General features: G+C 41.1%; 1 protein-coding gene across 3 annotated transcripts in view; it reads left to right on the top strand.

Moving 5' to 3' along the window:
- Positions 1–26,578, top strand: part of socs6a (suppressor of cytokine signaling 6a) — a 60,434-nt gene that overhangs the window by 11,376 nt on the left and 22,480 nt on the right. Inside the window, exon 1 of one of the 3 annotated variants that reach the window (XM_078540043.1) lies at positions 23,954–24,064. The exons of 1 other annotated variant lie outside the window; for it this stretch is intronic. The gene's annotated coding sequence lies outside the window, so the exon portion shown is untranslated. Of the gene's footprint in view, positions 1–23,953; positions 24,065–25,316; positions 25,483–26,578 lie in introns of those variants that run through there. One more of the 3 variants, XM_078540044.1, reaches the window with a different exon arrangement.

Genomic DNA, 26,578 nt, shown 5'->3' with positions numbered 1-26,578 from the left:
GATGGGTAAGGTTTTACAATGGCTTTATTGAAAATAGGATACCTCCCTCACTACATCTTGGTACAAATATACACAAGACCTGAATTCCAGAGGTGAATTGTGTGCCACTGCCCTTGACGTCAAGGCAGCATGTGACTGAATTGGCACCACTAGTAAAACTCAAACCATTAGTAAAACTCTCCCATGGTTTGAATAATACCTAAAACAAAGGTTGTGGTTGTATAAGACCAATTATAAGAAGGCCAGTATATCACTGCAGGGCTGCCGCAGAACAACATCTTAAGCCCAAATAGCTTTAGGTGCTTCATCAGTGGCCTTCCCTCCATCATAAGGTCAGGAGTGCGTCAGCTCACTTATGAATGTAGTGTTCAGCTCCATTAACATTCCCTTAGCTAATGAAGCAGTTATTACTTAAAATTCATTCATGGGATGTGGGCGTCGCTGGCTAAGCCAGCATTTATTGCCCATCCCTAATTGCCCTTGAGAACGGGTTGGTGATATGCTGCCTTGAACCGCTGCTGTCCATGTGGTGTAGGCACACCCATAGTGCTATGAGGGAGGGTGTTCAAGGATTTTGACCCAGCGACGGCAAAGGAACGGTGATATATTTCCAAGTCAGGATGGTGACACTGACTTGCATTACCATGGCAAGATCCCCCACCATCAATATTCTGAGGCCACTATTGGCCAGAAATTCAACTAGACTAGCCATGTAAATGCTGCAGTCACTTGAGCAGGGTACACTTGAGGTAAGTAGCTCCCCAAAGGTTCTCCCCGCATCTGCTACGCCTGTGATGAGATACTGTCCACTTGGCTGGATGAGTGCAGCTGCAACAACACTCGAAGCTCAGTATCATTCAGGATGAAGCAGTTTACTTGCTTGGCACCTTGTCACTTGTCTAATCACCCACCCCTTTACCATTGGTATACCATGGCTGCAATGCTGACAAAGCTTCTTTGACAGAACCATCCAAATCCATCATCTTAAGCAACTCCAAAACAAGAAGTGGTTAGGAGTGATATGTAACGTTTAATTTTTTTGTGCATATTTTTTCAAGTTGTCCATGTCTCCTCTATGGCCGTGGGCAACCTGCAAACTGCATTATTTTTCAGCATGCTTAATCTTTAAAGGTGCTATACTTAAAAAAATTCTTTCAAGTTATCAACAGTCACAGATTGCAACTCTTTTGAGTACAATCACAGTTCTTGGTTTCTGGGAGTGGGACATGAACCCACAACCTTCTGATTCAAAGGCGAGGGTGCTATGGACTGAGACACAGCTGACACCTAAGCAGCATGATTACCATGAGGCAGTTAATTAGTTTGTTTTGGATGTTGGCAACTGGAATGGCTCTGAAACAGGTCTCCAAGGTGCTGTAAGATTTTCCCACAAACTGGCATGTAACTGTTTTTGACTTGCTTGCTGAACATGTGATTGTAGTGTAATTGCAAATTCATTGTGGTTCATGTTTGCATGCCCAACAGTTAATGTGCAGTGATTCACATCATTGTATTGCAACATGTAGTTTGGGATGATGAGGCATGATTAGTAATTTTTGATGGAGGCAGCCTAATATGCCTGAACTGAAGAAATTGGCTTCTGGTGTAACTGGGAACATCCTTGATTTAGGCGCCAGAAGCTGACGATCCCTGATTGCTAACTGTGAGAAATATTGCATTAGGCACAAAGTGACGAAAATGTGGCAGCACTTCATCTTTCAAAGGCCTCTACTGTGCAAGTACAGGTTTTGTTTGAGAATAACCTGATTTACCCACTACAAGCTTGAAATTGGATTTGTGTCCCTGACAGAAGAGGCGATGTCGTAGTGCTATTGTCACTGGACTAGTAATCCAGAGACCCAGGGTAATGCTCTGGGGTTCAAATCCTGCCACGACAGATTGTGGAATTTGAATTCAATAAAATCTGGAATTAAAAGTCTAATGATGACCATGAAACCATTGTCGATTGTTGTAAAAACCCATCTGGTGACTCTTAAATGCCCTTTGAACTGGCCTAGCAAGCCACTCAGTTGTATCAAACCACGACAAACTCTCGAGGAAGGAATGAAACTGTACAGACCACCTGGCATTGACCTAGGCACCGGAAACAACAACGGCAAACAGTCAACCCTGCAAAGTCCTCCTTACTAACATCTGGGGGCTTGTGCCAAAATTGGGAGAGCTGTCTCACAGACTGGTCATCCTCATGGAATCATATCTTACAGATAATGTCCCGGCAGGACAGACCCAGTAGAGGTGACAGCGCGGTGGTGTACAGTCGGGGTGAGTTGCCCAGGGAGTCCTCAACATCAGCTCCAGGCTCCATGAAGTCTCATGGCATCAGGTCAAACATGGGCAAGGAAACCTCCTGCTGATTGCCATGTACCGCCCTCCCTCAGCTGATGAATCAGTGCTCCTCCATGTTGAACACCACTTGGAGGAAGCACTGAGGGCACAGAATGTACTCTGGTTGGGGGACTTCAATATCAATCACCAAGAGTGGCTCAGTAGACCAAGCTGGCCAAGTCTTAAAGGACATAGCTGCTAGACTGGTTCTGTGCAGCAGGTGGTGAAGGAAACAACAAGAGAGAAAAACATACGTGACCTTATCCTCACCAACCTGCCTGCCACAGATGCATTTGTCCAGGACACTATCAGTAGGGGTGACCACTGCACAGACGTCGTGGAGACAAAGTACCTTCACATTGAGGATACCACCGTGCTAAATGATTTTGAACAGATTTAGCAACTCAAGACTGGACACCCATGAGGCGGTGTGGGCCATCAGCAGTAACAGAATTGTACTCGAACACAACCTCATGGCCTGGCATATCCCTCACTCTACCATTACCATAAAGCCAGGGGATCAGCCCTGGTTCAATGAAGATTGGAGGGCATATCAGGAGCAGCATCAGGCAGACCAAAAATTGAGGTGTCAACCTGGTGAAGCTACAACACAGGATTACTTGCGTGCCAAACAGCATAAGCAGCAAGTGATGGACAGAGCTAAGTACCCCACAACCAATGGAACAGATCTAAGCTCTACAAACCTGCCACATCCAGTCGTGAATGGTGGTGGACAATTAAACAACTCACTGGAGGAGGAGGTGACTCCACAAATATCCCTATCCTCAATGATGAAGGAACCCAGCACATCAGTGCAAAAGGTAAGGCATTTGCTGCAATCTTCAGCTAGAAGTGGCAAGTGAATGATCCATCTTGGCCTCCTCCGGAAGTCCCCAGCATCACACATGCCAGTCTTCAGCCAATTCAATTCACTCCAAGTGATATCAAGAAAAGGCTGAAGGCATTGGATAGTGGAAAGGCTATGGGCCCTGACAATATTCCAGCAATAGTACTGAAGACGTGCTTCAGAACTTGCCGCGCCTCTAGCCCAGATGTTGCAGTGCAGCTACAGCACTGGCATCTACCTGGCAATGTGGAAAATTGCTGAGGTATGTCCTGTACACAAAGCAGGACAAATCCAACCCAGCCAATTACTGCTCCATCAGTCTACTCTCGATCATCAGTAAAGTAGTGGAAGGGGCTATCAACACTGCTATCAAGCGGCACTTGCTTAGCAATAACCTGCTCATTGATGCCCAGTTTGGGTTCCGCCAGGGCCACTCAGCTCCTGAACTCATTACAGCCTTGGTTTAAATATGGACAAAAGAGCTGAACTCCTGAGGTGAGGCGAGAGTGACTGCCTTTGGCATTATGGCTGCATTTGACCCAGTGTGGCATCAAGGAGCCCGAGCATAACTGGAGTCAGCGGGGATCAGATGGAAAACTCTCCAGTTGTTGGAGTCATATCTAGCACAAAGGAAGATGGTTATAGTTGTTGGAGGTCAATGATCTCAGCTCCAGGGCATCACTGCAGGAGTTCCTCAGGATAATGTCCTAGGCCCAACCATCTTCAGCTGCTTCATCAGTGACCTTCCTTTCATCATAAGGTTAGAAGTGGGGATGTTCGCTGATGATTGCACAATGTTCAGCACCATTCATGACTTCTCAGACACTGAAGCAGTCCATGTCCAAACGCAGCAAGACCTGGACAATATCCAGGCTTGGGGTGACAAGTGGCAAGTAACATTTGCGCCACATAAGTGCCAGGCAATGACCATGTCCAACAAGAGAGAATCTAACCATCACCCCTTGATGTTCAATGGCATTACCATCACTGATTCCCCCATTATCAATATCCTGGGGGGGTTACCATTGACCAGAATCTGAACTGGACTAGCCATACAAATGCTGTGGCTACAAGAGCAGGTCAGAGGCTAGGAATCCTGTGATGTGTAACTCACCTCCTAACTCCCCAAAGCCTGTCCACCATCTACAAAGCACAAGTCAGGAGTGTGATGGAATCTTCCCCACTTGCCTGGATGAGTGCAGCTCCCACAACACTCAAGAAGTTTGACATGGTCCAGGACAAAACAGCCTGCTTGATTGGCACCAGATCCACAAACATTCACTCCAACCACCAACGATGTACAGGAGTAGCAGTGTGTACCATCTACAAGATGCACTGCAGGAATTCACAAAGGCTCCTTAGACAGCATCTTCCAAACCCACAACCACTACCATCTAGCAGGATAAGGGCAGCAGATAGGTGGGAACATCATCTGAAAGATCCCCTCCAAGCCACTCACCATCCTGACTTGGAAATATATCGCCATTCCTTCACTGTCATTGGGTCAAAATCCTGGAATTCCCTTCCTAACAGCATTGTGGGTGTACCTACACTACATGAATTGCAATGGTTCAAGAAGGCAGCTCACCACCACCTTCTCAAGGGCAACTAGGGATGGGCAATAAATGCTGGCCCAGTCAGTGAAGCCCACATCCCATGAATGAATAAAAAAAGACTGCCCACACATTGTTTTCCTGACCTCAGCCAAGAGGAGTGTTGTTCCCCCAGAGAACAAAAGAAATCGGATAGGAAGATGCCTTAGATTCGCTGGCACCAATCCTGTCGGCTAGATAAAAGATCCCTTTACAAAGGCCCACCCTGCTGCACCTCACCCTCACCCCCAGATCCTTTTGGTCACGGGATACAGCATGGCTTTGAAGAAGCACAAAGCTAAAGGCAGAGAAAGAAATTACAATAAACACATAGAGGAGACATAAGTGCATGCCATGGTTGCAATGTTTTGGGTTCCTTTTGTTAACTCTTACCACAAGCTTGAGACTGGAAGTCATGTTTTTGAGTCACATCTCCCTATGCATTTTTATGAACAATGTTTTATTTTGTGTTTTTCCTTTCTGCCTTCCTTACCATGTAAGATCCCTGGCTGACAAGCCAATCAGTGGACCCAGTCTTCAGTCTACTGCTCTCCATAATGCAACCGAAGCTGCACAATCGGACAACCCCAAGTAATTCTCCTCTCCCTTCCCTTGGTGGTTAAGTGTCAGGCCTCCACTTCTGCCTCCCCATACTCTTGGCCCTCTAAACAGGGTTCTTATCTAAACTGTAGGATTTATGCCAGAGAATCTGAAGCATCTTCTTACCTGACTACTTTGGTTCCTGAGATCAGGAAGTCATTGCGTGGGCAATCATGAACACAAATCTAATTTCAAGCTTGTAATAATGGCATGGCTTGTTGGAGTTTTTGGGCGTGACAACTGTTTGCTCAGAAATGCATGGCTTTAACTTTATCCATGAGCTTCCAGGCAACCTAATTGCAAACCTCCATGTCTACTGACATTTACAGGCACATCATTGGCTACTTTCAGTTACTCCAGGAGAATATTTAGAAGTTACAGGAATGTCTTGTGAATGCAAAACTAAGTTAAGAGTTATGTTGGCAAGGCTGATTTATGTAGAACAAAGCTCTAGTTGTCTCCCTGCCCCATTTTAAATACTTAAAGGGGAGAGGATAGAGTGAGAGTACTCCAAATAGGATAATTATATATGACAAACTTTGACAATTTGCACTGATGTAACACTTTTTAACCTAGTTAAACATTCAAGGTGCCTTAGAGGAGCATAATCAGACAAAAATATTGACACCAAGTCAACAAAGGAGACATTAAAACAGGTTGAGCAAAAGGTTGATCAAAGAAGTAGATTTTAAGGAGTGTTGTAAAGGAGGAGAGAGCATTGGAGACATTTAGGAAGAGATTTGCAGTGCCTAGGACCGAGATAGCTGAGGCATTCAGCTTATGAGACTGAGGAAGTCAAGAATGCATAGGAGGCCAAGATTGGAGGAAGGTGGAGTTCTTGGAGGGTTTAGAGATCGACAAAGCTTCAGACATAGGAAGAGGTAAAGCCTAGGAAGGATTTGAACACAAAGATGAGAATTTTTAAACTGCAAACATTGGAGGGGAACAAACCTAGGGACTCGGTGCACATTAGAATATGGATGGCAGAGTTTTGGATGAGCTCAAGTTTATGGAAGATGGAAGGCCAGCTAGGAGAGCATTGGAATAATTGAGTCTGGAGGTAACAGAAGTTTAGATGAGAGTTTCAACAGTAGATAGGCTAAGGCCAGGATGGAGATGGGCAATTTATAGGTGTGGAAGTAGGTGTTGTTAATGATGGAATGAAGATGGGTTGGAAGCTCAGTTCAGGATCAAATAGGATGCCAAGATTGCGAATAGACTGGTTCACCTGAGACTGTAGCCAGGGAAGGGGTGGACTTGGTGGAGGGAAAAGAGTTAGTGGTAGGAGTTGGGGACAATGGCTTCGGGCTTGCCACTATTTAATTGGAGGAAATTTTGGTTCATCTGGTACTGGATGTCAAACAGCCTGACACCACACGGCTAATGGTGAAGTCAAGAGAGGAGGTGGAGCGATCAAGCTAGATGTCATCAGCATACGTATGGAATTTGTTGCGTTTTCGGATGATGTTGCTGAGGGGTAGCATGTTGACGAGAAATAGGAAAGGGCCAAGGATAAATCTTTCTGGCGTTCCAGAGATATTGATGTGAGGCTGGGAAGATTTGTCATTGCAGGAGAATCCCTGGCTATGACTGAACAGATGAGACTGAAACCCACATGAGGGCAGTACCACTCAGCTAGAGAATGGAAGAGGATGGCATGGTCAACTGTGTTGTCATAGTCACAAACAGTGCCATTGTTTGCCTTTAATAAGTACTATTTCAGTGCTGTGACAAGTGGAAACCTAATTGAAGAGGTTCAAAATGGAGTTCTGGAAAGAGACACAAATTTGACATAACTTGTTAAAATTATTTATAAGTAGCACTTTATGGTAACTGTTTACTGGTAATTGTTGATTAAGTCACAGTCTGTATTTTGCAGGTCTTTGTTCATATATTGTCATTGGTGTGCAAAGGGGCACCCTTTAAAGTTAATGCTTTTTTTTAAAAGAGAAGTTACGCAACGTTTCTTTTAGTAAGTGTGATACAATTGTGAAATGGATTGTCAGTCAGAGTGGTGGAGTAGAAAGCCTTAGCCAGTCTTAAAATAACTATTGGAATTCCTGTTAGTAAAGGGGATGTGTGGTTTTTAACTCCTGAATCACAGTAAGGAAACTGATGAGATGGGCTTGGAAGCATTGGCTAGATGGATCAGTGGTATTCTGCTGCCCACGTCAACGTGCTGCTACATATCTGACAGCTTGCAATTAGTCTCGGGTATCATGTTGTTTGCTTTAAAAAAAAAATATAGATCTGAAAGTGAGTACTTCCATTATATATTGGTGCCTCGTTGGCATCTATTGATATTGGTATATGTCAAAACTGATGTACATTCTCCCAGCTAGAAAGTGATTTACAACTGCAGAAATCCACATTTGATTCTTCAGTAATGAAATTTGAAGGACTTCACAAAGTACAATGACTAATTGAAGCAGAGTACTTATTCAAGATTGATTTTTTTTTAAACGGTACTAGATTGACAATGCTGGACAACACATGTCATATTCTCTCATCTGTTACCTCTGCTTTATCAAATTCCACTTAAACTGCAGCAGAGTCAGGCTTCATGGACATCATGCTGTGGCAAATGTTATATCAATTATTAGACCTGCAATCCACACTATCCATTTGGTTTACTCGTGCTGCTCCATGGTATTCATTCACTTGCATGCAGGAGGTCTGGAATGACATGATGCACTTTTCTCAAGTGTATTATTTTATTTGGCTTGCTCATGTACAAAATATGAAAATGAAATGGAGAGAAATTGAAGTTACCCTGGCAACACACTCAATGGTCCTTATCACATTCCATTACCTCAATTTTGGAATTGCATCAATTTGATGTTTCAATATGGATTTTGGAAGGGTCAAAATCATGTCTTGCAAGTCTTGCAAGTTGACCTGTTGATTGATGGCAAAAGTTACATCAAGTCTTTAGCACAAAGACAGTCTATTCAAGCCACCTGGTCTGTGCCAGCACTCATGCTCCATACCAACTTCTCCCCATCCCTCTTCATCTAACCCTATCAGCATAGCCTTCTATTCCATTCTCCTTCACGCGCTTACATGGCTTTCCTTAAGTGTATCTATGCTATTTGCCTCAAATAGTCTTTATGATAGTAAGAATTCCACATTCTTACTACTCTTTGGGTATCCCATATTGGATTTATTAATTATTTTATATTTATGGCCCATAGTTTTGGTCCGCCTCGCAAGTGGAAACATTTTCTCCATGTTTACCCTATCAAACCCTTTCAGCATTTTAAAGACGGACTACCCTTTAGCCTGTCTTCTCGGGACTCAGAAAGTTCCGCCCACAATATTAGATGAGGACAAATGAGATGAACCCTTTACCCACCCTTGAAACAGGCCTTAGACCATTAGTAAATGCAAATAATGGGCACCTGTATCAGGTCCCAACTCGCAACATCTTCTTCCCCAGATCTCTGCTCTCCCGCTCCCACAATTCTAATCATTGTTCTTCTATCTCCCTCATCACTTGGTGCGGAGGCCCAACCTTGCAGCACCTAATTGAATAGCTCTTATGGCTGGTTCCATTAAGTTTCTAGTCAATGGTAATCCCCAGCATGTTAATAGTGAGGAATACAGCGTTAGTAATGCTGTTGAACGTCAAGGAGAAATGGTTAGATTCTCTCTTTTTGAAGATGGCCATTAGCTGAATGTTGGCTTGCTGCTTGTGGACACAGACTGCTTCAGTATCTGAGGAGTTATGAATGGTATCAAATGTTATGCAATCATCAAACATCCCCAAATTACACAAACACCTGCATTTACAGGTTTAGGTCTGCAGACATTCTGAAAGACAGGATCAGTGATTTAAAAAGGAAATTGGATAGTCGCTTGAGGGAAATAACCTGCAGGGCAATGGGGACAGAGTAGAGATGCTGTTTACAGAAAGCTGGCATGGCCATTTAAAACAAATGAGAATTTTTTTTTAAAGGCCGTGAGTCTTTGGAACTTTCTCCCTCAACAGGCAGTGGATGCAGAGTCTTTGAATATTTTTTAAGGCAGAGGTAGATAGATATTTGATAAGCAAAGGGATTAAAGATTATCAGGGTAGGCAGGAATATGGAGTTGAGGATACAATCAGATTAGCCATGATCTTATTGAATGGCAGAGCGGGCTCGAGGGGCCGAGTGGCCTACTCCTCAACTCATATCTTTGTATGTTTCAAAGAATCAGCACAGGTATAATGGGCCGAACGTTCGTCCCCTGTGCTGTTTGATTCAATGTTTCAATGCTACAGTATTCAATAACTCTACCCGCTTTCCTTTGCATTTTCAACCCAATGTTCTTTGCACCTAATGTAGCCTGAAAGCTGAAAAAGTTACATTCCCTTCATTTTGAAATGCTCTATGTGCAGGTGTCGAGTGTTATGGTGCTGCATGCCACTAAATGGCAATCCACGAGTTAATGCTTGGGACTCCGAGATGAATTAGCACATCAGTTGAGGTTGATGTATGAAGCAAAGGCTCATCAAAAGGAGAGAAAGTACCTTAAGAGGAGAGTTCTACTTTGAACAAAAAAAGTTGCACTTAAACACAAATGTTAGAACATGGCCAGGATTTCCCAGTTGGCGAGCGGGGGGGGGGGGGCGGGGGAGTCCTGCTCACCAACGCATAGAATGGCGGAACTCCCGACATCACCCCGCCTCATGTCAATTTTCAGGTCGGCGGGGGCTCAGCCAAATCAGCTGTGTGCCCACCAACCTGTCAATGGCCTACTGAGGCCATTGACAAAGTAATTAAAATAATTAGTGGACCTGCCCATCCAATCTTAAGGTTGGCAGGCAGGCCAGGAGCCCTGGCGGGCATTGGAAAAAGCATGATACGTCATCCACGAGCGGGATGAGGTTTCATGTAGGTTTTTAAAAATTTAAAGGAGTGTATTTAAAAGTGATGGACGTGTCCCAACTCATGTGACAGTGTCACATGAGGGGACATGTCAGGGAAATTTTTTTCTGTTTTTAAGATTTTTTTATTGTTGAGCCGATCGCCCTGAGGCAGCACTTAGCCTCAGGGAGATGAGTGCTCTCAGCTTAGGGAATCCCCCCGCCCGCACAGGGAGCGCATAGCGCTTCCTTGCAGACGTCACACTGGGCGGGCCTTAATTGGCCCACCCATGCAAAATGATGGCGCGCCTCTGATCGGGGGCGCCAATTGGAAGCGCGCCCACCCCTGAACTCCCCCCCCCCGCCCCAGGGGGGGGGAAATTCTGCCCCATGTTGCAGACATGGCTGTCCATAGTAAAACCTGCCTCTTACTCTCATTCCTTGTTGTTCGTACTTTTTTTCCCCCTTTATCCTTCACTTCCATTTTGCTTTTTAATGTACATATAATTAGTTTGATGTTTTGGGTTTTGCTCGCCTGACCCCCCCTTGTCTTTCACTGCACAGGGCAAGTGCTACTTCTTTCGCCATTGCTGTGGTATCTTTATTTTGTTTTAGCTGTAAGAATTTTCTGCAAGTATTTAACAAGGTAATCATTTTTACTTTACACTGAGAAGTTTTCAAGTTCATGTAAACTGTTTGTGGTAAATAATAGATCAGCTTAGCAGTGACTTTGGACCTCATCCAATCATTATTTGTATTTGGCAATCTTTGGACTATGCTTCAATTACATTGCAATTTTTTGAAGTGCAGTGTAATGTTGGACTGCAGACTGTAATCCTGGACGTGTTAATGCTGACTGGCTGGCAGCTCTGGTTTTTTTTTTACATAGCCTGTATAATTTGGCATCAAGTGTACGAAGCATTGATGTATAATACATGTTAGACAACTGTTTCTGAGTGGGGGCCACACTATACTTGTGTTTTGTTGAGAATGCTAAAATTCAATCCCTGATAAATCTCACAGTAGTGGGCTTTGGGTTGGATCCACTTGTGGAAACAAGGCGCTTGTTGCCCACATCATGAGTATGCCTCGTACAATTCTGTTTGAGAACAATTTCACCAGTATGTAGTTTCCAGTCATACACTGACTTTTTCAGACCATTTTTCTAGGTAACAGTTTGTTCGCTGACCCACTGGCTCCTGGTCCAGTAACATCTTAATGTTAAAATTTTCATCCATGTTTTCAATACCCTCCATGGCTTCATCCATCACTATATTTGGAACCCCCTTCAGCTCTACAATCCCCTGAGATCTCTATGATCTTCCAATTCTAGCCTCTTGAATGTCTCTGATTTTCATCACTCTATCATTGGCATCTGTGCCTTCAGCTGCTCAGGCCATAAGCTTTGGAATTCCCTGTCTAAACTTTTCCCTTCTCTACTTCTCTTTCCTAGTTTTAAGATACTTTTTAAAACCTACTTCATTGTGCAAATTTTTAGTCACATCACCTAATGACCTAATCAATTTTTTTTGATGGCCCTCCTGTGACATGCCTTAGAATGCCTCAACGCACCACTTAAATGCAAGTTGTTGTTGTGAGATAACGGTGAGAACTAGTCAGTGTTTACTTGATGTTTTGATGACTTGGGATATGTTTACACTCAATTTGTGCATCCATACAGCATGCATTTGAAAGGTGAGCAATTTGAAGAAAAATGTTTTGTAGCTTTAAGAAAGAGAAATGCATTGGCTGACTTTTCTTGCTGAGGTATTTGAATGATATTGAATAAGTTCCTGCATTTAATACATAATTTTCCCTGTACTAGTAGGATTTGAGTTGTAGAAAATAGAAGCATCTAAAAGTCTGCAATCCTTAGGCTGAAGTTTTAAAATAATTTTATGTTTTCATTTTTCTCCATTACTTTCATATAGTATCATCATTCCCATGATATAATATAACTACACCACCTGGAGTTGGGGATGGTTGCTACATGCTTTTCAGTAAATGAAATTTGAACATTAGTGAGGAAGAATGAGGGAAAAGCCATTTGACCCACGTAACCAATGCTCGTTTTACACTGTTTCACCTACATGTTCATAATCTGAGTAAATATAAGAACAGGAGTAGGTCATTCAGACTCTCGAGCCTGTTCTGCCATTCAGTTCGATCATGGCTGACCTGTATCTTAACTCCATCTACCTGCCTTGGTTCCATAAACCTTAATACCCTTGTCTACAAAAACATATTAATTAGGGCCTAGCTCTAATTTTAAGGCTATGCTGCATTGTTCTGAATTTCCCCAGCAGAGGAAATGATTTCTTTCTATCCTACCCAATAAAGTCCTTTAATCATCTTAAACATTTCAATTCGTTGATCCCTTAATCTTCTGTATTCAAGAGAATATAAGTCAAGTCTGTGGAATCAGTCCTCACAATTTAACCCATTTAGGCTGGTATCATTCTGGTTTGGCTGTAATCCTGTAGCTGTTATACCTAGTACCTATTTCTGACAGGATATCCCTGTTGGAAGCTGTTCTGTTTTGTGTAAGCATCCTGCAGCTTAATCAAAGGTGATTCAGGATGTGTTGAAATTGAGAACGTACCTTAGCAGAAAACTGAGCTTAAAATCCTATCCAAAGAGTTATGAAAGAGTAAATTTTACATGTGTTTCCAGTAAGCAATAAGAGTGGCTCCTGTGTATGTATGGGAACTCAAAGTTTGATCTTGACTTTCTTTTGAATAGAAGTAGTACATAATATAAATAAGTTCGTCATAAACATGGAATCATATATGAATGAGAAACATGAGTCCAGGTTTGCTGTAGTGTGGCTCAGTCATTTTGAAAGATGATATATTACTTGAAAGTATCACCTTTGGAGAGAAACTTCTGCTCTTGCAACAGGTTTAAAGATCTTGACACTAAATCTCAGCTATGTGGACAAGCAGCTTGAATATCGACAAGAAGAGGAAACAAATGATACTTTCTATTGTGTTTCATGACTAATTTTGGCATTTAGCAACATGTAGAGATTTGCACACTTGAATTGGAGGTTGTGCTTTTGTGGCTGGATGTGTGAATCTTTGTGCTTTTGTTAGGTTATAAACCTTCATTCTAATAGTGGGTGCTCAACTTGATGGAAAAAGAAAGATGGTTGTTCGAAAAGAATTTAAGATATTCATTTATTTTCTTTCTGTACCCCACTCTGCTTCTAGCCCCCCAACCTGCGCCACCTTCCAATAACTGTTACTTTTAGGCTAATTTTGATTTGTAGCTTTCTTTAATTTGATTGGTTTCCATTCCTTCTTCCTCTTTGCTGATCCATTATTTCCCAATTAGGATTGTTGATGCTTTACAGATATGCAAAAATATGACATTAGAAGAATGATGTGATGGATAAAATGGATAATAGATATCTTCGATCTAGAAATTCCAGGACGGTTCTCCCGAATTGCTGCTGTAACTTTGGAGGAGATTGGTGAAAGGCGAAAATGGCTGTCTCTCTAGGGTTTACAGTGGTCTCCTGCTGAAGTTCGGAGGGAGGCTGGTGGTTGCCTTGTGGAGTTTGTGCTACCGTCTGTAACTTACAGTAAACTATTCATCTTCATAATAACCAGTTTATTGCAAGTTTTTTTAAATTATATCTAGTTATAAAGGCTCGACAAAAATATTGTCAGAATTTCATGCTGAAACTTGTCATGCAAAATTAAGAAAAATATATTTTTTCTCTTTTTTTCATTTGTAGCTCTTGTGGAAGGGGTTAGGAGTGTGTATGTAAACATACAAATTTGAAGCAGGAGTAGGCCATTTGGTCCCTCAACCCTGCCCTACTATTGACTAAGATCGTGGTTGATCTGATTGTGGCCACAACTCAACATTCTGCCTACACCTGATGATGGCCTTTGACTCCCTTGTTAGTCAAGAATCTCTCTATCTCTGCCTTAAAAATATTCAGTGACCCTGCCTCCACCGCTCTCAGGGGAAGAGAGTTCCAAAGAATCACAACCCTCTGTGAGAAAAATTGTCTTATCATCTTCATCTTAAATGTCTGGTTTATTTCTCTCTCTGAAGCTCTCTTATCTCTTTCCTCAATCTCTAAACTCTGTGAAGTTGAAGTTCAAGCTTTCACATCTCTTAACTTTTGCAATCTTTTCTTTTCCTTTTCTTGCTCCTCTTTTTCCCATGCAAGCTTCTTTATTTCTATTTCTTTTAATCTGTCCTTTTCTTTTTCAAGTTTTTTGTTTCTCTCTTTTCTTTTTCTTCTCATTTAAGTCTTTTCAGTTCCTTTCCTTGTTTGAGCTTCATCTGCAACTGAAGCCTTAACACCTCTAGCTATGACACTAGTTTCAGCTGTCTCCTCCTTTAACTTTAAATGCTGAGTAAGTACTTTAACCATATCAACCTTATGAAATTATGCTTTTATTTCCACCTGCACTTTATCTGTTAACTCTCTCAGCTGAATTTTAGTCAGAGATTTCAAATACTTCACATCTTCCACTCCCAGAAAAATCTTAGCAATTGCCAAAGCCATTTTGCAGTCCAACCACTTTAAAATCCCTCAACACAAAACTCCTGAGTTTAGTACTGTCCTCGTACTAGATTCCTTTAAATTCACAAATCCCAATTCAACCAAGGATTTCGAAATCCCGCAAAGAGCCCCCAAATTTGTTATGGCCACAGCTGATGTTATTTGCTGAGCGAGCCAAATTCCAGAGGGAAACTTGTCTTACTGATCAAAACCTTTTTTGTATTTTGAAAATGAGGGAAAGAACGACTGATCCCAGAAGCTTAGAATCCCAGTAACACTTTTAGGATTTTAAGCTTGAAAGATTTATTCATTAGAAAAAAAAGCTTAAGCACATAAGCTTAAAGTTACACAGATAAAACAGTTTACAAAACATCCCCCCACCCCAAAAAAAACCCACTTGGTCAGAACATACAAGTAAACTACATGGCAACAGCTCCCTTATAGATTTTTAACCACAAAAATCCAGTAATATTACCCAAGGCAAAAACTGCTGTCACTTTTGTAAAGGTATACTGCATGACTTCTCCCTCTCTTCCGCTCTGCTGTGGAAATCCAAAAGATAGGTTCAGAAACAAATTGCTTTCTGAAAACAAATACTTCTCTGGCTTGAAAACTCGATGGCTGCTTCAAATTCACAACTTTCGCACCACCTCCCAGCACAGATTTGATCTCAGGACATCTCTCCCCTCCAGCCACACAACTCAACTAAACATCTTTCCTTAAATATCTTTTTCCCCTTTCATCTTAGATTCCATTGTTCTCAAACACCTCTTTTAACTCAACTTATCCAAATATTAAAATCTTTCATGTTTTCCTATTGCCTCCACTTTCAGTTCAAATAAAATTCCATTGTTTACTTATGAAATCTTTGTAAGTTGTAGAATTTCCTTGTCACCTCTAAACTCCCCATTGAAATTCAACAACTGGAAAGTCAAGTTCCTACTTATCTCATATTACACATTACACTCAACCTATTTACACTTGTAAATCCAACCTCACATTACAAATGCATGAACCTAACACCTTTACCTTTCATCTCTCAGTTCCCACAGACAAGCTTCTTTACTAACCTCCCCGCCCCCCCCCCACCCAGTTTAATTAATCATGGACACACACACACACACACACACACACACACACAGCCACCTTTACAGAATACCACCATGTTCCCAAAACTATTTTAAAAATCCATCTTCACAGTAAGGGGACCAAAACTATACACGGTACTCCAGGTGTGGTCTCACCAACTCACTGTACAACTGTAGCAAAACATCCCTACTTTTATATTCCATTCCCCTTGCAATAAATGACAACATTCCAATTGCCTTCCTAATAACTTGTACCTGCACATAACTTTTTCAGATTCATGTACCAGGACGCTCAGATCCCGATGTACCAGGACACTCAGATTCCTATGTACCTCCGAGTTCTTCAATCTCTCTCCATTTAAATAATATGCTGCTTTTCTATTCTTCCTGCCAAAGCGGATAAGTTCACATTTTCCCACAATATAAGCAATCTGCTAAATTTATGCCCACTCACGTAACCTATCTATATCTCTTTGTGTGCTTCTTATATCCTCTTCACAACTTATTTTCTGATCTGTGTATCTTCAGCAAATTTAGCAACTATACATTTGGTTCCTTCAAGTTATTGATATAGATTGTAAATAGTTGAGGCACCAGCACTGATCCCTATGATACTCCACTCGTTACATCTTGCCAACCCGAAAATAACACACTTATGCCTGCTCTGTTTCCTGCTAGCTGTTTTTTTATATTCTGTCCAACCTTCAGACCTGCCACTAATCTTTGTGGAATTGTACCCTTTTTCTTTCAATTTGATAGGACCTTTAACTTTATTAGTTCACCACGGCTGGTCTGTCCTTCCTCTAGAGTCCTTCTTTCTTACTGGTTCGCTGAGTGTTATAGAAACATAGAAAATAGGAGCAGGAGTAGGCCATTCAGCCCTTCGATTTGATCTCAGGACATCTCTCCCCTACAGCCACACAACTCAACTAAACATCTTTCCTTAAATATCTGCTCCGTCATTCATTATGGTCATGGCTGATCATCCAACTCAATAGCCTGCTCCCGCTTTATCCCCATATCCTTTGATCCCTTTCGCCCCAAGAGCTATATCTAACTCCTTCTTGAAAACATACAATGTTTTGGCCTCAACTACTTTCTGTGGTAGCGAATTCCACAGGCTCACCACACTCTGGATGAAGAAATTTCTTCTCATCTCAGTTCTAAATGGTCTACCCCGTATCCTCAGACTGTGGCCCCTGGTTCTGGACTCCCCCACCATCGGGAGCATCCTTCCTGCATCTACCCTGTCTAGTCCTGTTAGAATTTTATAGGTTTCTAGGAGATCCCCCCCTCATTCTTCTGAACTCCAGCAAATATAATGCTAACCGACTCAATCTCTCCTCATATGTCAGTCCCGCCATCCCAGGAATCAGTCTGGTAAACCTTTGCTGCACTCCCTCTATAGCAAGTACATCCTTCCTCAGATAAGGAGACCAAAACTGCACACAATATTCCAAGTGTGATCTCACCAAGGCCCGGTATAATTGCAGCAAATCATCCCTGTTCCTGTACTTGAATCCTCTGGCTATAAAGGTCAACATACCATTTGCCTTCTTTACCGCCTGCTGCACCGGCATGCTTGCCTTCAGCGACTGGTGTACGAGGACACCCAGGTCTTGTTGCACATTCCCCTCTCTCAATTTATAGCCATTCAGATAATAATCTGCCTTCCTGTTTTTGCTACCAAGGTGGATAACCTCACATTTATCAACATTATACTGCATCTGCCATGCACTTGCCCATTCACTCAGCTTGTCCAAATCACACTGAAGCATCTCTGCATCCTCCTCACAGCTCACCCTCCCACCCAGCTTTGTGTCATCTGCAAAATAAATAGCTCCTTAAATGTCTGCCCTGCAACTCTCCAAACTGCTCCCTTAACCTAATTTCCCGTTCACTTTAGCCAGCTCTACCTTCATGCCCTCATAATTGCCCTTATTAAAGTTCAAAACACTAGTCTTAGACCCACTCATCTCTCCCTCAAACTGTATGTGAAATTCAATCATGTTATGATCACTGCTACCTCTAGGGGTGTCTTTACAATGAAGTCATTAATTAAGCCTGCCTTATTGCACATTACAAGATCTAGATTGGTTGGCTCGAGAACATGCTATACCAAAAACCGTCTAGGAAATCAGATTTCAGGCTACCTTTGCCAATCTGATTCATGCAATCGATAACTAGATTAAAATCATGCATGATTATTGCCGTACCTTTCTCACAAGCGCCATTATTTCTTCCTGTATACCCTGTCTTACAGTGTAGTTACTGTTAGGTGGCCTATAAACTACTCCTGCAAGTGACTTCTTACCGTTACTATTTCTTACCTCCACCCAAACTGATTCTACATCTTGAATTTTAGAACTAAGGCCATCTGTCTCTATTGTACTAATGCCATCCTTAATTAACAAAGCCACTCCCTCCCCTTTTCCTACTCCATCTGCCAAATTTTTGCCCACTCACTTAAACTATAGATGTTTCTTTGCAGATTCCTTATGTCCTCTTCACAACTTACTTTCCTACCTACCTTTATGTCATTAGCAAATTTGCCAACCATACGTTCAGTCCCTTCATCCAAGCATTGATATAAGTTATAAATGCTTGAGGCCCCAGCACTGATCCCTCTGGCACTCCACTTGTTACATCTTAACCCGAATAAGACCCATTTATCCCTACTCTTTGCCTCCTGTTAGCTAACCAATCCTCTATCCATGCTAATATGTTACCCCCTACACCATGAGCTCTGATTTTGCATAGTAACATTTGATGTGTCAAATGCCTTCTGGAAATTTAAGTACAGCACACCCACAGGCTCCCCTTTATCCATGTAGCTTGTTCACTCTTCAGAGGACTCCAATAAATTAATCAAATATGATTTCCCTTTCACAAAACCATGTTGACTCTGCTTGATCGCATCGAGATTTTCTAAATGCCCCACTATAACGGCTCTGTTTCTACCTATATCTCCTGACAAACACCTAGGAATTGGAACGCAGTGGCAGCCTTCCGCCCCATAAGATGATGGTTTGCACAGTGGTGTTTGACTGTGTTAATCCTGTCTCCCATGTTGTGTTAAGGCTCTGTAAAGAAACTGGAGTGTAATCTCCAAGGTGCAAGCTTGGGCATAATTTTTGGAGACCCTAGGATACCCCAATATCAGGGTCCATCTCTTGACCTCCCTAGTTGAATCCAAAGGAATGCAAAGCACTATGTTTAGGACTGGCTTGGCTGTAGGTGTTGCCAGAAAGATGACATTTAGAACATCAGCCGGCCTTCGGGCTCCGCTCCAGATTTTTTGTCATGGTTTACTCCCTTTGCTTTCAGCTCTCCACAGGGCAATGGAGCTATTCGCCTATAGCTGGGAGTTTGGTTCATGAGTGCCAGGGTGTGTCCACATGTCTGTCGGCCTGCACACTGCATGTCTAAGGGCCAAGTCTCCTCGAGTTCCTCTGAAACTTAGCCTACTTCCGCCAGGGACCCAGTTTGTGAGTTGCCACGAGGAGGGACAGCTGAAGACTTATTGGTGGAGAGGTTGTGTACTGACAGGGAGAGACTTACAGTTAACACAGGGAACTTCAAATTCCATGCTTTTTTTTTCAAATCATTCACCAAATCTACAAGTTAGGGGTGGAAAAGACAAAATTCACTAGTCTAGTACAGAGCAATTTTACTTTCTCCTCCGTTGCATACATTTTTCAGAGTGATACTTTTTATATTAGGATTTGTGATGTGCTACAGAAAAAATGCCTGCTTTCAAGGTCCAGTATGCTTCCATTGCTTTCTCTGCTGGTAAGGGCAGAATGGAATAAACAATTTATGCAACTTGACTATTGCAGCATGTTGTGGTGCTCCGCTGTTGTGGTTTTTATTTTAATTGGGCTTTAGAAGTGAAACTTGCTTGCCTGTTAACTGTTCCAGTGATGCCTTGGGCTAAACTTCTGTGCAGCAAACAAAACTCCTTTACATGCTTTATAAACATTATGAATTATTTAAAAAAAATCCCTCTAGTCTAGAGATCAAACAATTTTCAATCATCTTTTTGTATGAGCCAAGTATGGTGCTGTATTATTCAAACCTCCACTCCATGTTCCCTCAAACTAGGCTATGATTCGTATTTGAGTAGGAAAAGTGTGGCAGCTCATTTTGGAGACTTGTGTTGAAAATAGTGGCTATGACTGAAACGCTGTTCAGTTTAATATTTTTAAGTAGCTGATTGCCAGTGGAAGAATGACGAGATTGATGATTTACAGTGCTAATTCTTTCCTTTAATTTTACATTTGTCATTGTCGGAGCCGCTAGTAATTGCTGAAACATGTTTGTGAATTGGCAGCGAATAGTGCTCGGGGTAAAAAATCAAGTACTCTGGCAAAGAGCATACTTTTGATTATTTATCACTGATCCAGTCCTCGGGATGTTTCAAAGTGGCAATGCCAACAGTCCCGATGGTGTGGCTTTCCAGAGTTCTTTTTCAGCTGACCAACCAATAAAACCCAGGTGTACAGTTTGGCCACTTCTGAAAAGACATCCAGCACTTTAGCATCTCCGAGCTATTCACACAGCTTTCCAGGTTTTAGTCAGCTCTTGCAGTACCTCCACTGTCTCCTTTTCTGCCAAACAAGAAAATCGACCTCTTCCTGAGAGTAATTTGCTGCTTCTCCTTTCAAGAATTCTGTGCTGCTCTTTTTGCCTCTGTCTGGTGTCTCTTTGTGTCTGCATCAGTGTGCTGATCACCTTCATTCTCCAGCTCCTCTGCTTGTAGCTCTCCTTTGTGTCAGCAGCTCTCCTTCTGTGTCTGCTAGCCATTCAGCTTTTTTCTTAACTTCCTTCCCGTTGGTACTGTTTCCAGGTCAAGGGTCGTCAGTCCACATGGACCAGAATTTATTATCCAAGAAAATTACGGTTGATCTATTTACAATTGATGCAAAACTCTTAAAAGTCATTTTCAAACATTCTTTAAAAGGTCCGTGGAATCTGTAATTGTATTCAAGAAATTAAAAATTTTCTGGGTCAAAGGTTGTCACATAATAAGTACGATTGCAATGTTTCCATGGCATTTTCTTTTAATTAAAATAACTATGCTAAAAACATCAATATAAATGTCTGTCTTTAAGCTTGTTATTATTGGCTTTCTGTGCGAAATTAGCACTTATATCAATTGTGAATGGTGGTGGGAGGAGGTTTGCATTGCTTAATTGGTAGTGGAGTTCAAAAGGTTTAATTTACAGTGGATTTTGTCATGTAGACTTTCATCCTTATACTGATTATGTCAAAATGGCAATCTGCATGCGATACAAAATCAAATCTTGTTTTAAAAAATAGTCATTTTGCAGAATTAATTAAGCAATCAAAATTTGGTCGATCTCCTTTGGTGCTTACATTAACTCTAGTGTTTGATAACTTTATTTTCTAATGCCATTGGTTGCTGCCACCTTATAGAATCAGAGATCCTTATAGAACACAAGGAGGCCATTCAGCCCATTTTACCTTTTTCTATCAAAACCCTTCATAATTTTGAACACCTCTATCCAGTCTCACCTTAACCATCTCTGTTGTAATGAGAACCTTCCCAGCTTCCCTAGCCTGCCCACATATCTGAAGACCCTTATTCCTGGTACCATTCTCGTAAATCTCCCCAGTACCTTCTTTGTGCTTTTCTTTACTGTAGTATCAAGAATTGGACAGAATACTCCCACTGAGATCTTACCAATGATTTATAGAGGTTTAACTTTGCTTTAGTGCTCTTTGCCTCTGTACAGCCCAGGATCCTATTTTTTTTTTAAACAGCCTTATTAACTTGTTCTTCCACATACTACGATTTGTGCACATATATTCCTAGACCTCTGCTCCCACATACCCTTTTACAGTTGTATCGTTTAAGTTTATATTGCCTCTCTTTATTCGTCCTTCCAAAGTGCATCATGTCACAGTTTTCTGCATTAAATTGCACCTGACAAGTGTCTACCCACTTCAGTCCATGTACTCTTGATGTCTGTCACCATCTCCATCTCACTGTTTACTACATTTAAGTTTTATCTTTTTATACTGCAATAACATTTCCACGATCTGCAAAAGTGGGATATTTACTCCACATTATGTCACCTCATTGAGGTTTGTGATGAGTTCATGTGGTGTAAACGTTTAATGATTCCTCAGGTGTGTCGTCAGCAACACAAATGAAAACCAAAATGTTAGTCTGTCTATGCCTTAGCTTAATGATCTAACATGTTGCTAAATCATTACTAGTGCTCATAAAGCAGGTATTGTGTTCCTTCTAAAAATCCATACTCCGTATCATGCTGAAAGCGTTGAGAATTGAGTACTTAGTTCTTTACATCCTGTGTGAGATAATTATTAATTGAGTCTTGCATTCCCACTCTTTTGGTTACGGAGAATCTGAATTGTTATTTGCTCTTAGCACAACATATAGATGGTGTGTTGAAATGGCTTATATCACTTTATTACCGGGAAATCCATTTAGATGGCAGTAAAATCCTTGTTCAGCTAAGCAGAAAAACACTCAGAACCACATGAAAAAGTAAGTACATTAAGCCTGAGAAACATGGCAATATTTAAAAACAATGAACTAAATATTTTCATGGTGTGGTTAGTGAGGGTCTAAATTCAGTGCTAATGAAAAGCATTCAAATACAATTCGCTTGTCAGAGTAATGTTTATAACAACTTTAACCTCATTGGGAATTTTACATTTGTAAAGGGCCATTGTTCAGATGTCGTTGAAGTTTGAAAATTTTAAATTGAGTAAATATTTGAATCTGAAATTGAATATTGAAATTGAATATCTAAATATTTGGAGTAAATATTAAGCAGTGTGTCTTGGGCAAGGGGAGAGACAAAGCATTGTTGTACAACAGTAATCTAGTTACCAGCAGTCAAAGTGAACTCAGGAGGAAGAACCTGCTTGGTCAACCTCCGCAACTTTTTTAAAGTTGACAACCCAAGTGGCCTGTGACACACCTTGAATTCCAAAAGCTCTGTTTAAAGTTCCACATAAATGGCCATAAAATTTGAAGCCTTAGGGGTTCAGGTTGAACTCTATGAATGGGTAAAAATAATAACTATCATTCATTAGAAGAGCTATGTTGGAGTGCGGGAAAGTACTGAGTACGATGTCTCCAGGGTTGCCAACACTCCAGGATTGTCCAGGAGAATTGAGGAATTAAAGATTAACCTCCTAGATACAGCTATAAACAACCTACAACCTGAGAGAAAAATTAAGGGTGGTTGTGGGGGTAGGTAGCATCAAAAAGATCATTTTGCCTTTGAATGCTTTCATTTATTATCGAAAATATTAAGATTGTGTGGGTGGGGGGTGGGGGTGGGCGGTGGTGCGGGGGAAGCCTAGTTGACTAATGGTTAGGAATCATCCAGTTGTGCAATGAAGAGCATGTTGGCTTCCTGATTGATGTGGGTCGGCATTGGGCCACAAGGTTGGATTTGAATGGTAACCAGTGGCAGGAGAGCATGTGTAATGTGGTTGAAGGCTGGAGCTCAGATGATTAAACCTCCAGGAATATGTGCAGCCAGAGCTGACAGGTCCAGTTGCCTCAGGGCACGATGCTGGGACCACTGACTGCTGTTTTTAATTTACTGAAATGATGTGCATTCAGAAACTCAAGTTAAAGTGGCAGTTTTGCAGATGGTACCAAACTAGCAGGACTGCTGGAATTAAAAGAGAGAGCTCAGAAGTTACAGAATGAGTTAAAAAGAAAAGAAAGATTTGCATTTATATAGCGCCATTCACCACCACTGGATGTCCTGAAGCGTTTATATCCAGTGACGTACTTTTTGCATTGTAGTCACTGGACAAAATATGCAAGTAGACAGATCAATGGAATGAAATTGAGTGTAGATAATTGTAAAGTGCATTCATGTAGCAAAATAGGCACTGAATATACTCGAAAGTGTTGAAATAGCTAAGGTTGATGCTGAAAGAGACCCAACTTAGATTTATGTTGTGCCTTTTACAACTTCAGGGCATCCCAAACCACTTTCCAGCCAATGAAGTCAGAGGAAGTAATTATCAAACTTACCTTTGCTCTGGTTAGACCGCACCTTAAATGCTCCGTCTAGTTTTGTTGCCAAGAAACAATACAGACGTTCAAATCCTGGAGGAAGTGCAGAGAAGAATTACAAAACCGGTGGGGAAAGTTGGAGAAACTTGAGCAATTCTGCTTAGAAAGAATGCAGCTGAGAGGTAAATCTTATATCGAGACCTACAATGTTGTTAAGGGTGTGAAAACATTAATCCAGAATATGACTACTTTCAGACTTCGGGAATAGAATTAGGTACGTGAGTTCATACTGGTCAAAGGTAATTTGAGGATATATCAGGAAGGTAGAAAAACAGGCCCAGATTTAACACTGCAATAAGCTTGCACAATGTTTATCAAAGGCAAAAACCTGGAAATTATTTAAGAAACAATTGGATGTGGTAATGGAATTGATATTAGCACATCTTTGGATGGAAGAATTAAGATGGACTAAATGGCCTCCATGTAAAATTATTTTGTGTTTATTGATGACTTGTTTTGTGTGTTATCACAAGTGAAATCACTGTAACATTCTGATTTAAAGCCGTGGCAAGAAGTGCATTGGAGTCAATGATTGCAATAAATTTGAAGTGTTATATGTGAATAGAGGTTAGAAATGTGACTGCTTGCATCAGTAACTTTAAAAATAGAAGAAAATAAGGAATTAAGACTCATATACAGTGACTTAATAGCAGCTTTATTCCAGTTCACTTTACTGTTAACATTGCACACATTTTCTTTAACAGGTTGAGTGTGTAAAAAAAGTGTCAGGGTTACCGCTTTAGCATATTGCTGGGAGTTGCCACCAAGCAGGAGAATTTTTTTCCCCTTTTTTGTTTCTTGTGACTGCCTAACATGTGCACTTGTGCTCCCTATTGATCATGTGTCTGAAAGGCAGATCTTATTTTGACTAGGCCTACAGCTGACTTCACTGTCAAAAGGTGAGGTAAATGTTTAAAATTACTTGTTTCTCTATCACATGTCCCAGTTTACATGGAGATTAAGAACTGGTGACTCTCAAAAGGCTTTTTTTCCATGTTCTTTTTTTGTTTCATCTTCTGCCCTTGTTCTCTCCTTCAAATGTCATGTTCTAGTTGGTCAACATTTTCTACATTGACATAACTAGTACTTTTACATATATGTAACAAAGTTGTTGTTCAGGACAGTTCTAAGTTGTATGAAGGAGATATTGTTTGACTATAAATTGCAGTATGTAGCATTTTGAACTTCCCAGTGTCATTGAATTCTGGAAAATCTCATGACTACAGCGTGAGTCAGCTTATATGGGAACTGAAGCTAGTGACTCTGACCACAGTTGGGCTGCATTTGTTTTCCATCTGTGGTATATTGTGGAACTCTGACCCAAATAGGAATGTAGACTAACAAGATCAACTGTGGAGTTAAAATTGCAGCATAACATGCTTGCTGATTTAGTTCTGCTGAAGAGATATAGCTGCATAATTGGCAGCTCACTATATTTACAGGGAGACTTTCTTGTGGAGGGTTCTAGTGTGCAGCAGACACTGTTAACAGGGAAAGACTGAAGTAGTTTACAGTTATCTTGTACCTTGATGATTCACCTGTAAGTCTGAGGTCTATGTTGGTTGATTTTGGCCTTTATTCATCTTGTGAGCCTGTTGCTCAACTACAGAATCATATTGGTCATTTTGTGTTGTATTTATATAGTATGAATGTCTTCATTACTATTGTTTTGTGAAAGTAACAAAATGGTTTAACCTGTACAATATATGGTGTCAAATTTTGTTGCAATATTTCTTGGGTTATTGAAGTTTTGGAAGTGTCATTCTAATGAATCTGAATCAGTGCCAACTTTCATAAGTAGCTTGTAACATTCAAGTGTTTGGGTTCCCTTTCCAAGTGATTGAATTATTTGACTATTTTTTTCGGTCAAAGCATTAATTTTGTGGAGAGGAATCTGTGCTGACATTATCATAGGACCTGAGCATACTTAACAGATTGAATGTAAGAAGGCGAAACCTGGAAGTGACTGTGCAGTACTGCATACACTTTGTGTAATATGGCGTGACAGTGCTAAACATCATTAGATGACAGTATTTCATTCTTGCCAGTTTGAATTTGAGGTAATAACGTGGACTTTGGTTGACAAACACTGAGGATTTACTGTATTTCTATTTACAATACTTACATAGATTAATATAATCCAAAGGGAAAGGTTTGTAGGGCACAATAGCCTTCTTCTGTCCCCGTGTCTTTTTATGTTTATTGTAACAATCTTATTATGGTGCATCAAATGCTACCGTATAATGTAGTAACTAAAGAAAATCATTAAAACTCAAATTGAGGGGGGAAACATTTTTTTAACTGTGAGCATGAATATTTCCATCCAGCTTTTTAAAAAGAAGTGCAAGTTAGCAAAGGCAGATGTTACATTGCTGCCAAAACAAAATGTGAACATTTCCGATGGCACCAGTGTTCCTCTATAGCAGTTTTACCCAGTGTATGACTAATTAGCAATCTATTTCATTTTGTTCCTAAGCTAATTTCCGGTTTTCATCTCAATCACAACTTCTGTGTTTGGATCTTTTCAATTCGGAACTTTTATTTTGTGCGTATTTAGTTAACGTAGCAACTGTGGGTAATATGTTGTTCATCAACAGGAAGTCAGAGGTTGATCTAAATTGCTGGCTTTGCTGCTA

Source organism: Cetorhinus maximus, chromosome 4 (genome assembly GCF_964194155.1).
Source record: "Cetorhinus maximus chromosome 4, sCetMax3.hap1.1, whole genome shotgun sequence".
Classification (NCBI taxonomy): domain Eukaryota; kingdom Metazoa; phylum Chordata; class Chondrichthyes; order Lamniformes; family Cetorhinidae; genus Cetorhinus; species Cetorhinus maximus.
Note: the sequence above shows the minus strand (reverse complement) of the source record. Positions and strands in the feature narration are given on the sequence as shown.